Source organism: Serinus canaria, chromosome 4 (assembly GCF_022539315.1).
Source record: "Serinus canaria isolate serCan28SL12 chromosome 4, serCan2020, whole genome shotgun sequence".
Lineage (NCBI taxonomy): Eukaryota > Metazoa > Chordata > Aves > Passeriformes > Fringillidae > Serinus > Serinus canaria.
The window spans coordinates 48,398,005-48,410,326 of record NC_066317.1 but is presented as its reverse complement, the minus strand read 5'-3'; the positions used below and the strand labels follow the sequence as shown (position 1 = coordinate 48,410,326).

General features: G+C 42.0%; 1 protein-coding gene across 4 annotated transcripts in view; it reads right to left on the bottom strand.

The window, feature by feature from the left end:
* The window catches only part of RBM47 (RNA binding motif protein 47), a 76,029-nt gene that overhangs the window by 27,037 nt on the left and 36,670 nt on the right, over positions 1-12,322 (bottom strand). The window contains exon 1 of one of the 4 annotated variants that reach the window (XM_050973927.1): positions 11,771-11,926. The exons of the other annotated variants lie outside the window; for them this stretch is intronic. The gene's annotated coding sequence lies outside the window, so the exon portion shown is untranslated. Of the gene's footprint in view, positions 1-11,770; positions 11,927-12,322 lie in introns of those variants that run through there. 4 annotated transcript variants of the gene reach the window in all.

The window sequence follows — 12,322 nt, the reverse complement described above, 5'->3', positions numbered from 1 at the left end:
AGATTTACCCATGCTGTCACATGCCTTACCTGAGCTCAGCCCTGCACTCTGGCTCCTCCTCTGCCAACCTCTGCATCCTGCCTGCTCCTCTCCACTGCTGACCTTCCTAGGGCAGGCAGGATTGGGGCTGCAAACCTGCCTCCAGCTGAGCTTTCTTCTCTGCAGCCAGCATTGTGCCAGAACCAAGCTGCAGGCATGCTGCTCCTTAGCCACTCTTTTGACGTGACTTGAGCTATGTTGCCATCTAAGGTGTGCTTCTGCAGGGTAGGAAAGAGGGTGGATTTGCCTGTTATTCCACCAAACATCATCTACAGCTCAGGCAAGTGCTAGAGCTACATCCATCCCCAGCCAGCTGCTTGGCACAAACAGAAGTGCAAGGTAAGAAACTCTTGACAGAAACTTTGCAACTTTGTGGTAAAAGTGCTCACCTTAATGAAACATAGTTAAATACTAAAAGGGCACTTTCACCTCTGCAGCTGCACCTGGGCCAGGGCCCACTGCTGGTGTGGGACCCTCAGGCATCATCCCCCTGACTGCCAGAGCTGCCCAAGTCACCTGTGGGGTTGAGCCAGTCTAATTAAATTGGAAAGTGCTCAAAGGCTGTGTTAATGGGAAGCTCTCAATAACCACAGTGAGGTGATTTTCTTACAGAACTGCACTTCTGCTATAAAATGCTTCTTTCTCAAAGAAAAATCTCAGAGTGCTGGTGACATACCTCAACAGATATTTGACAAGATAAACCAGGCAAAGTGTCTGGGTTTTCAAGGACTATAATAGCTGAAATAGCTAGGAATGAAAAGAATGGTCTGAATGGCAGCAATTATTAAAACCACTAGCCAAATTGCTCTTTCCCTTTCTCAGCAAAGAAAATATCTCTACTATGACCCAGAATCTGCCACTCTCCAGCCACTGACAACACCCAAGCAGGAGATATGTCTCATTCAGCAAGAGCCTAAGTCCCACACTTCCTATCTCCAAGAGAAGGTTTGTATTTTCAAGAAGACATTTCCCAACTGGCAGTAACTAAATCCTTAAGTTCAGGCTTGAAAGCTATGTGAAATGGTCCTGAGACAGGGAGATATTTTTACTTTGGTTAAAGGAGGGGCAGGAGCCACAAAATGAGATGCTCAGAGCAGTATCTGCACTCTCAGCTCTGCTGTGTTTCTCAGATTTCTTCTCTTCTGCAAGATGGATGCAGGTACTTGGACTACCCAAACTAGGCCTTGTTTTGGGGGGGAAGGAGAAGGATTTATCTAAAAAGCTGTCTGCTGTGCTGTCTTTGGGTTCAGGGAAGACAGCACAGCAGACAACCTTTTAGGTGAAGCCTTCTCCTTCCCTCCCAGCATGTTTTATTTGTTAGCTGAGATATAACCCATGTGATCAACTGTTCTGCTGTGGGGCAGAAATAATGCTCACCATGTACCTGAGATATGAGCTGTTTGCAAGGAGGCATCTGCAATTAAGCAGGAAATTGCAGCTTGTCAGTGTGTTAAATGAGTGACAAATGGCAGTTAATATGCAGAGATACTCAATTTCTTTGGAAAAAAAATTAAAAATCTTCTCAGGAACTTTAAAAGGTCAGTGATTTTGCCTTTCCTAAAAATAAGCAAGATAAACTCACTCCTAAAGGAAGCACATTTAATTGGTGGGAATATGTATAGATTACATCTTCAAAGTACCCATTTTACCAAATATCCAGAGAAGGATCTGCAACAGTCCCTATGCAAGCTAAAACGGTTGAAATGTGACCTTTGTCTGGCTGTGTGCTGTCCTCAGAGAACCAAAGGAGGTAGGCAGAGATTTATGCATGAGGACATTGTCCTTCCTGCTGCCTCACCAGTGAGTATTCTGTAAGATTAGCACAGAATGTCTGAATATGAATATGTAATCTACTGCTATCTAGCACATTGATTAATGTGGCAACCACCAGGTTGTCATCTGTCCAAATACTTAGACTTTCGTGTCACCTCTGAGGTCTGAATTTTCTGTCTGTAGGAGAAAGTATTTGTTCTGTTTATATTTAGGGGTGTATATGAAGAGGTGGTTGAAATTTTGTTGGTGTATTAAGTTTATTTGAATGAAACCAATACTCTCATGGTGCCACATCATCATGCTTGACATGAACTATGTCATATCAGGACTTTATTTGACTTCTCATATGCTTCATGGTATGAAACTGGTGGATGTAAAAGAGAGCACATTCCAGAAAAAGCAAATGAAGTTGTCAGGTGGCGAGGTTTGCCTTGTTCTAATCCCTGGCCTTTGAAAAGTGAAGCAAAATTATTTTCTGAAGATGTACCACAAGACCAATAAAGAGTAGTAAGGTTATTCTGAGGCTTAAAACTGTTTTTCTTTGGAAACTCTCAATTCTTTTGGGAACAGTTATTGCTAGAAATTAAATCTAAGCAGATTAAAATTGCCTTGATGATGCCAATAAAAGAAAAGTAATTTTTTTTATGTAGTTACTGAGCTGTATCATTTCAGAGAGGAAAAAGTAATATTTTGTCTTTGTGTATTTACTCCAAAAAAGACCATTTTATACACTTGAAAAGGTTACTTTTGGTCTGTTATTGATCATCTTAGAATGTGAAACATAACACTGAAAGAGCACTTGGGGAGCACAGCATGGGGTTTGCTGTGCATGCTGTGGCACTGGTGACCTGGAAGAACAGGAGCCTCCACAATGCCTGTTTCTAACAAGGATGCTCAGCCATGCTCAGAGCACAGACAGCTTCACAAAAGGATCAACTTTCCTATCTAAAGCATAAGACAGTCCCTTGCATTTAGTAGCTAAGAAGACAGATTTCTGAAACAAGACTTTTCATAACCACCTCCTCAATGGACATTGTGTTTTAGGGCATCTGCTACTTCCCAAGAGACTGAAACAGGTCTCTCACTGTCCAGGCTCCCTTTGACACAGCCCAAACCCCTTCTAAATACCACAGAAAATACAACCATGACCACAATACTGCCATGGGTTATGGTGACTAACCTACAGGTCATTCCCCAGCTGGCTGCCAGAAGAGGTTTGTGCCCTGCTAAGCTGTCACACAGCTGGTGCCTCTGTCAATGGGTGTTCCCAGCACCCGGCCATCCACTGCTTCAAGACCTCAGCCAGGGACTTTGGAGGTCACAGAGAAGCAGCAGGACAGACCTTGTGCTTTCAGATGCTCTTTTACTGAAACTATCAACGAAACCTAAATCATTACAACCCCTAACAATGACTGGAACTGATTAAAGGGCATTTTACAAAAGGTTCCTCCCTGGGTACACCGTGAGCAGCCAGCTTCTCCGGGAGCAGCCAGCTTCTCTGCTACTTCAGCTGGCCAAAGGTTAGCGCGTCAAAGCGAACAAAGTCCAGCAGCAGTTCATGGCTAAAAGGCTAAAGCCACTCTGGCTTATGGCAGGTGCTCTAGCAGTAAAGCAGCTGTGACACTGAAAACATACACATAGAAACTACTGCAAAATTTGGAAGAGGAGAGTGCATTTTGGCACAGAAGACAACGTTTGCTGCTGTAACTGCGCAAACGGACAATAATAGACTCGTTGTCTTTGCCTGAGTTAATTTCCCTGTTTGCACATCCTAACACTTGCGTGCTCTTCCTGGTTTTGCTGAATGTGTGGTGCTCCCATCCTGGTTTCCTAAAAATGGTCCTATATCCCGCCCCTGCAGGGCCTACAAATGTGACATGTCTTCCAATCTTTTGTCTCCACGTTCCCACTTGTGGATCTCTGCACCAGGCACAGTCAAACCACTCATGGGTGAGGAGAGGTCTCAGGGAGTTTGTGCAGCCTTGGGAAAGCCAGGACTAGCTCTGAGATTACATTTATATGAAGCTGAGTTTTTCCCCAATGCTATTTGGGGAAGCAGTGGCCAGCAGGGCTGTACAACGTGCAGGTGATGGGACTCATGGCCCTCAGCAGCCACACAGCCTGCAGGACAGGGGAGAGGCTGGGAGGATGGGAATTGCTGGGAACCTGGACTAAAACTGGAATTGCCCTGTAATCCTACAGTGGTATTGTAGAGAAGCAGACTCAATAAGTTGTGTTAGTCATAGATCAGCCTGCTATAATAATTTTAAATCCTCTAGTCGCTGTCTGTCAAATACACACTGAGATAAGTAGGAACTAAGCATGCTCAAGAGCCTTTGAAGACTGTATGGGTGCCTAGATACTGGGCTTGGGAGGTCTGACTTCATTACTCATGTCTTAAAACAGCAACATATGAAAACCAGTTCTGTCTCACAAACACAAACTCGAATCACTCACATATTGCCCAGGTCACAGAAACTTTATCAAAAAAAGTACACAGTAACATTCTAACCCTGAGTAAAAAGCAATTTTCTGAGATTATGCTATACTTTATTTCATTAGGCATAATTTTTAAATTAACCTAGCCTTAAAGAAACACATTCCGGAAGAGCTGACCTTATCATGAAACAAGGAAGAAACACCGAGGACAGGTAGAAATCTGAAGATCAGAGGATACCTTCTGATGAGGAGGTACAAGGGAACAATCCCATGGCTTGTCTGCCTGTTGGTTTGGAAACCTCTGACAGGTAATGTACTGCACGCTACTGTGCCTTTATTTCAGCAAGGGGAAAACACAGTTTATTTATTATCCCATTACAGGACTTTGTTCCTGATGTCCTTACACTCAAAAGCAGCAAAAGCACCAAAACAACACACTGTTTAATATCAAACAGTGCTCTTGTTTCTCATCAGAACAGGGAAGTCAATGCTTCCTCAGCTGCTCAGCCAGAATGAATATAATTATATGTTTAGACTGGGATTATCAAAGAAAATAAGGAACAGTGTGAAAGCAGGGCAAATTTATGATAGCAGCAAAACCTGTTAGGAGTTTCTCTAAGTGCCTGTCAAGCTATGAGCTTGACAATGTTTTATAAAACTCAGTGTCAGTTCTTAGCTCAGAAAAAGGAACCAACAGCTGCAGATGTGGCATGGGGAAAAGGAATATGTTGCATTTCAGTGCAGAGTGGCACACAGGAGCCCCAACTTTTGTAGCTGGGATAGAGGTTACTGCTGGCATCTCACAACTCAGATAGATTCTCTGCCCTGCTTTGCAGCAGTTCTTTCTCTTGGTTCTGCCCATAAATTACATTCTGGACATGAAAGTTCAATTGAAACTTAGTTCTTAAAAGGACATTTTTGGTTCTAATCATGTATGCTCTGCACCAAAACTGTGTTTTGCTTAAAAAAAATTCTCAACAGGCCATAACATAAGAACATCACCTGGACCTTAGCTTTCATATCTTGAGGAGGAGCTACAGAAACTCCCTTCTGAACAAGGACCACTTTTACTCCTAGGAGGAGATTCCTGGTGAAGGAAGGACTTGCCCACTTGCCCACTGTGCTGCACCTCCATTTGCCCTGTGAGACAGCAAGGCATGATACATGTGTCCTGACCATTCCCAGCCAATGAACCCCTCTGCTGTCTTCTAGGTCCTCTTTTAGAGAGAATCAGCCAGTTCTTCCTGACCAAAGTTGAAATGTGGCTGCAGGGACAGACAATGGATCAGTGCCAGGAATGGCTGCCTGGGCTGATGCAGCAGAATCTTCTAAAGGGTTGTTGCACTCCCAGGTGACCCTGTGTGACCCTATGCTCTGGTCAAATGCACATCTTCAGTTTCATGACACCCCTAGGCTATACTTCAGGAGCTGACAGCAAAGAAAAAGCATATGGGAAATTATAATTATGCCTTAGATCTAGGAGGGTTATTACATGTACCAGAGAAGACATGGGATACATGTTATATGGATGAGCCAGCCTGCTCCAGTGAGGTTAGCAGGCCACCCCCAGGTTCTGACACAAATAATACATTGATAGTAATTTAATTTAATAAACTGTCTGCTACCTACTTTTATTTTCCTTAAGCATATTTAGTAAATATAAGTGAAAACTGTTGGTTACAAAAGTTACTCTAAACAAAAACAATATCTAGCAGACAAAATAAATTTGGAAGTCTGAGATGCAAGCTGCACATGTTTGGTGTAATACCTCCAAATGACTTTCTGTGATTCTGCTGAAAGCTGCCAGGAAAAACGTAACCCTGGGGTCAGGTGAGGCAAAATTTATTTTCCTTCTGGTTTCTCAGAAGTGGAGTAGTTGTATGAAATGTGGGCCTATAACCAAAAGGTTATTTAATTTATAAATGTGCAGAAACTTGCAGCTAGCATTGGACCAATTAGAGGATGCTGCAAACGTTCCTATGTCTGCCCCCCTCTCACAGGCATTTGCAGTGCAAATGGTCAAAAAAACCCCATACAAATGGAAATGGCATCTTCTCCTGGGAAAAGACAGGCAAACAGAGGAGAGAGAGGCACATCATGGCACAGCCTGCTGCTGACAGCCTTAAATCACCAAACAGGAATGAAATACTGTGCCATTGCACCCAACTCGCACAGAAAGCATCCCACTGCTAGCAGGTGAACGGGAAAGTCGTATTTCACAACCAGATTTCAGCAAGGAGGTCATGCTTTGAAGATGAGAGGCTGTGCAAAAGAAAGAGGCTATTTTTAAAAGTCAAGCCCAATGCTTGGAGAAACCCTTTTAAAAGGTAGCCGCCAGCACAGCTGTGTTTATGGGTCTGCTCAGCCAGCGAGCTGGCTCACAGGGCTTGAGTGCAAGCAATGATTCAACATCATGACCCAAGCAAGAAACTGGAACACTCCAGAAACAATTTTGGCAAGGGCCCATTTAATGAGTCAGTGTCCTGTTATCTGATGGCATGCTTTTACACGGGGGCAGCTATTTTAATTGTTGTATAATAATCTGAGAAGCTGCACAGGGTTGAACCCTTCCCCCTTCCGTACCTGTCCAGTTAATATCCATCATGGTTGTGCATTGTGCCCTCCTCAGCAAGCTAAAACTTCTCTTTCTCCACTGGACCTATCTGGTCATGGGCCAGGGTATGGAGTCACCCCGCACATGCCCTCGGGACAGCTGGGACTGTGACCTGGGCTGCAGCTCTCCTGTCCTTTCCTGTGAACTTTCCTTGCTTTTATGGCTGGGGAAGGGGTCCCATCTTCCTGGTATTTGTGTCTGTTCTTTTTCACATGAGCAGCAAGAAGAATAAATGAGAAAGAGAGCATGTTCAGGAATCAGAAATAAATCCTATTTGAAAGTGGAAGAGATGATTCAGATGGGTACATTTGTTCTGGTGATGTTTTCATAAAAAACCACCTCCCAGCCTCTTTACTCAGTCCCACATTAATTTTCCAAAAAGCCCCAGCAAAACCCAAATATTTGACCCTTTTGATCTGTTACAGATCAAAGATAGAGCTGACAGGAGACTTAGAGACACTATGAATCAACTATATGACTAAAAACTGCCAGTCCCAGATAATTTTATAAGCAAACAGGAAAATCTATTTCATGTAAGAAAACCACCAATGTAATATACTAATCAAAAAGCTGCCCTCAGAGCTAAAAATATTTAACATTTGTAAAGTTGCTTAATTAAAAAAAAAAAAAAGGGGTTGGTTTTTTTTTTTTTTTTGATCAGGCGAAAGTTGGATCTGGAATGACCAAATGCCAGACTGTGTGCAATTGCTTTTCTGTCAGGAATTGCTATAATCTCTAATACCAAAAATCCACCTGCAGATATAGGAATATTGAATATCAACTGCCTTCCAGAGTCAAGGTGATCAGAGGGATTAAAAAGGAAGAGCTGAGGGACTGGCTTGCAAATCTGTTTGTCAGGTCCTTGCTTATTCCCCCCTCACACAAACTCGCAGAACTTACTTGCTAACAGCCTGAAGGACACAAACCAGAGATGTTTCCAGTGCCTGCTCTCTTGACACAGGAACTAATCTACATAAGTAATTTACATAATTTCAACTCTGGAAAACCTGAGTTTAAACAAAACAGCAAAATCCCTGGAACTGGATTGGACAAGCAGGAAAAAAAAGAAAAAAGAAAAAAGAAAGAAAAAGAGAAGACACAGATCATATCTCCCATAGCCTGGCATGTGACAACTCTATTCCAAAAAATTTACTTCCTTAAAATCTTGCAAAAAATCTGACCTCTTGAAAATAACCCTCCTGCCCCCTTCCCCCTCTCCCCCCCCAGCCCTCCCCTTTTTGTGCAATGTACCTTTATGGTATATTCAAGAACAAAACAATCAGGACTCAAAGTTCAGCACCATTATAAAATTAAGTGCCAGTTAATAACTTGCCAAGGAGAGCAATCATGGACTCTGGACACAAAGTCTAGTGGGGTCACTGGAGTGTCCTACATACCCAGGGCTAATGGAGATCTGCACCATGAAGTTCTGTTACGTGGTGCCAGCACAAACTCCCTTCACTTCATCAGGTGGGAGTTTAAGAAGGCTGCTCATCACCATAAGGAAAGAGAGGGAAGAATTCATGAAAGCATGAGTTTGCCAGTTTTGCTATTGTCCATCAGAAATTCTGAAATATGACTAAGAATGATTATTATGTGTGTTTTTGAAATAATTCCTTCTTGACCTGTTTTTAACCTAGTTCTTTAGTTTAGCACAAAACAAAGCTCTAATAGACTCCTGATGCAACAAAATATCTAAGCAAGTGCAAACAGTTTAAATTTCATCACATGAACAAAATTATGCTGTGTCTAAAACCACACATGTGCTGCTGGGGATGGATCCTCCCTGCATCTCCCAAAATGTAGCCAGAAGTCTCAGTAAACTTCCTACCACTGTGGTTAATGAACAGAAGAGTTTCACTGTCTTTTCACACTGCCCTAAAGACACTCCCAAGTAATTCAACAATTCCTTTATTGAAACTTCCTTGTTTAAATGCAAATGAAGAGCAGAGCTGAGCCTATGGTGTTGAATGAACATAAATTGAAATGCCTTAACCGGATCTAATTTTCATGCCTTCTCTCTTTTCTTCTGTCAGGAGGATGTGTCATCATGAAGTTTAAAAGAAATTTCACTATGTATCCTCTTTCTATTTAGAGAGGACTGCACACCTTTCCATTTGCCATCTTTAAGATGAGCTAAAAAAACCCACATTCTTCTTTGAAACATGTCCTTTACACCTGTGCAGGAAGCAGCCACTTTGAAAAATGCTCAGTTGCAGACATGTACATTATTCCAGTTAGTGAAAGTCATAGCATTTGTATCCAAAATCAACACTAACTTCCCATTTACATCAAAATATTCTGCAGCACAAAAGGCAGTACTCCTAGAGTGAAAAACTTAGCATATAGAATCAAAAGCTGACTCCAGCTTTCATGTGGGCTATCTGTCATTATGGTGGTAGTACAGAATTACAGTGGTGGCTTTCACTCTGGCTGATCAGAAAGAAATTTTCTTCAGCCTCATTGGAGCAACTGCACAGCACAAAATGGATCAGGAGTGTCATTGCTGACTTTTGTTCAGGGTGAAGCCCCATCAGGGCTTTGAGGAAGAGGACTGTATCCTGTTGAGCCTGTCAAAATAGATTTGCACTGGATGTACTGAACATTCTCCTTATCTCTAGATTGTGACAAGGAGGAGCCTGTTGCCTGTTGTCAAGAAGTCAGGCTTGTATATTGCTCCTCAGCATTCTAGTCCTGGATTTCCAGCCAAATGACACCTTTCTGCTATGGGGTGTGATACATCCCTGAAACAGGCAGCCCTTCTGAAGTCCAGGCTGCTGTTCACCAGCCCATCTTACTGCCCCCTCACTCCCTTCTCCCACCATTCTCCCTGCTTGTTTCTGTGACATTGCTCCTTTCCATGGAATTTTTCTCAATGTTGTTCTGATACACCAGGTGTCCAGAGCCCTTTTCCTTCCTTTCAGCCTTCTCTCAACCAAGGGCAGCAGGGTTCCCCCATGCCCACCACCTTATCAAGTCCTCTCCACAGAGATCTCTGGGATCAGTGGTGCTCATTTGGATAGATGCACTTGATCGTCTCCCAGTCCCCCCTCTGATATTGGTTTTGCAGGCACTGTGGTATGATAGTGACAGAATTACTCAATTTCAAACAGTGTCCCCTCTGCTGAGAGATTCCCACCTGACTGCTGACACAGAGCAAAGCTTTGCACTTCTATACTGACTGACAAGAAATTGTAATAAAAATGTTGAGTAGATGAAAATATAGGAATTTATAGAATATATAAAATTCATAGGCACATCCTATGAATTTTTTGGTACTACAGCCTGATTTTCCCTGGCAATCCATTCAGAGCTATCCTTGATGTTATGTCCATACAACGACCCAGGCATGCATTGTCCTTTCAGATTTACTCATGAGCACAGTCCCTTCAGTATGTGGGATGTAATTGCAATGTAGGTCCCAAGGATAAAATTAACAGGTATAAACCTGCCACCAGATAGAGAAGGGTTTGCAGAATCAAAATTTTATCTATTATTCCAATTGATTAATACCAATCCTGTTAAATTCATCCTGAAGATGGCTATCCACAAATTTTCTATTGTCATGTCCTTAGTTTCAGATTTATAAAGTTGTCTGCCCATACAGAGCTAATTACAGGTGTGGTTTAATAATTTCTGGGAACCATTCAAGGAAGAACTTTGTGATAGAGTGGCTGTGACTTGGAGAAGCATGAACAAAAGTGCCATAAACAAGGGTGGCAAAAGCTGTTTCTGTGCATTACAGAATGTTTACATATCAATGTTCCTTTTAAAGTATCCCAAAATTTTCAGGTGAAAGTATTCTGTTCAGTAAAGCTTAGCATGATCCCAACCAACAGGATGTTTAAGGGCTGTTGTGGGAGCTGTTTCCAGTTGCAGTAATTGAGACTTCCCAGAGGAAAGAAGATAAGAGCAAGATGTGCAATTTTTCTGGAGACCATTTAAAACTACAGTGCTGCTAAAGTACCACAGCATTTTGTCTGATAATATCTTCGCAGGAGGTAGGAAAGACTGGAATAATGACTGTTTTCTGCAGTTCTTCAAGAGGGATGAGAAGTTGGTAGAGGCTGACTCTTCACTCAAAAACCAAAAAGATTTGGTTTGAACAATGCATTTTCATTTGTAATCCAAATACTTATTAGATGCCAGAGATACAATCTGATGACTTCTCAAAGTTGTTTCTTTCAAAACACAAAGGTTCAATGGCACTAGGACACTTTTGCTGGGTCTTTTTGCTTTTCACCCTTACAGCCTGGGAGTTGCAAGGAGTCAGAATACTGGGCTATGAGATGTAAGCCTTGGTTTAGTTCAGCCATTAAAAAACATCCATGCACAATCATTTGTTATTACTTCTACTTCTGCCTTCTAATGTGCAAGCAAATGGTGTTTGATACTGACAGTTGTTTAATGCTGGAATTAGAGGGAAACATTGTGGCCCAGAACCAGGGAGGAGAAGGCAGAACTGCCATTCAGCTGGATAGATATGCTTAATCATCAACTCTATACTGCACTCTGATCTGTGCAACATCTGACTTTGGAGGAAATAAAAGTTCTGAAAGTTATTACAGGAAGCAAAAATTGCATAAAGAAATATCCTTGAAAGCACACCTTGCAAAGAAGGAAAAACTAAATCAAGATCTAAGCACTCATTCCTCTTAGGCACCATTGGGAACCACATATATGCAGGCAGCACAAAATAATTTTTGTAATTAAAATAACTAAAGCTACTTAATTTAAGGAAATTGTATTTCATATTCAGCTGCAACTCATAGGTTAACTTTGTGTTATTTTGGCAAAATTAAAAAGCTGGGGTTTTAATGCATCACTAGTACTTCTGCTCAGCTAGAAATGTGAAAAGTAAGTTTGCTTGTCTCTAATCACTGTTTTTTAATGTTTGCATTTTACCTGATAATTTCATTCACTGCAACAGAAAGAGGAAAGTCAGCTTATTGTCTCAAAATATGCTTCTTCAATTGGCTCTGAAAAAATAAATAGCTTCCTTCAGAAAACTCTTACTCCTGTAAAAGAAAGTGTCCCCCCAGCAAGATTTACACTTCTGCCTTAAGGAAATGTACTACTGAAATGCCAGTGTTTTAAATTGCTCCCAAAGTGACACAAAGAGGTTTTTTCTGGTCATGTGGGTCATGTACAAGCAGACTTCTATAGAAAAGATTGTCCAATATTTAGAAAGAAAAGCCAGTAGCTTTTCTTTATAGAGGGAATGAGTCTTCTGCCAGAGGCTGCAGAGCTCTTGCTCTTCAGCCCCAAGCCCAAAGCATCAGCAGTGGCCATAATCAGCTGCTATGTGGCTGTCAGGGAAAAAAGTAACTACAAAGTTCTCATTTGGGGCAGGCTCTTAAACAAGGAGGTTCAGCACAGCAAGACACAAGTAACCCATCAGATCCAGGTGATATCTTTGTAAGGGGGATTCTCACCAGTGGTGTGATAGCTGCTACA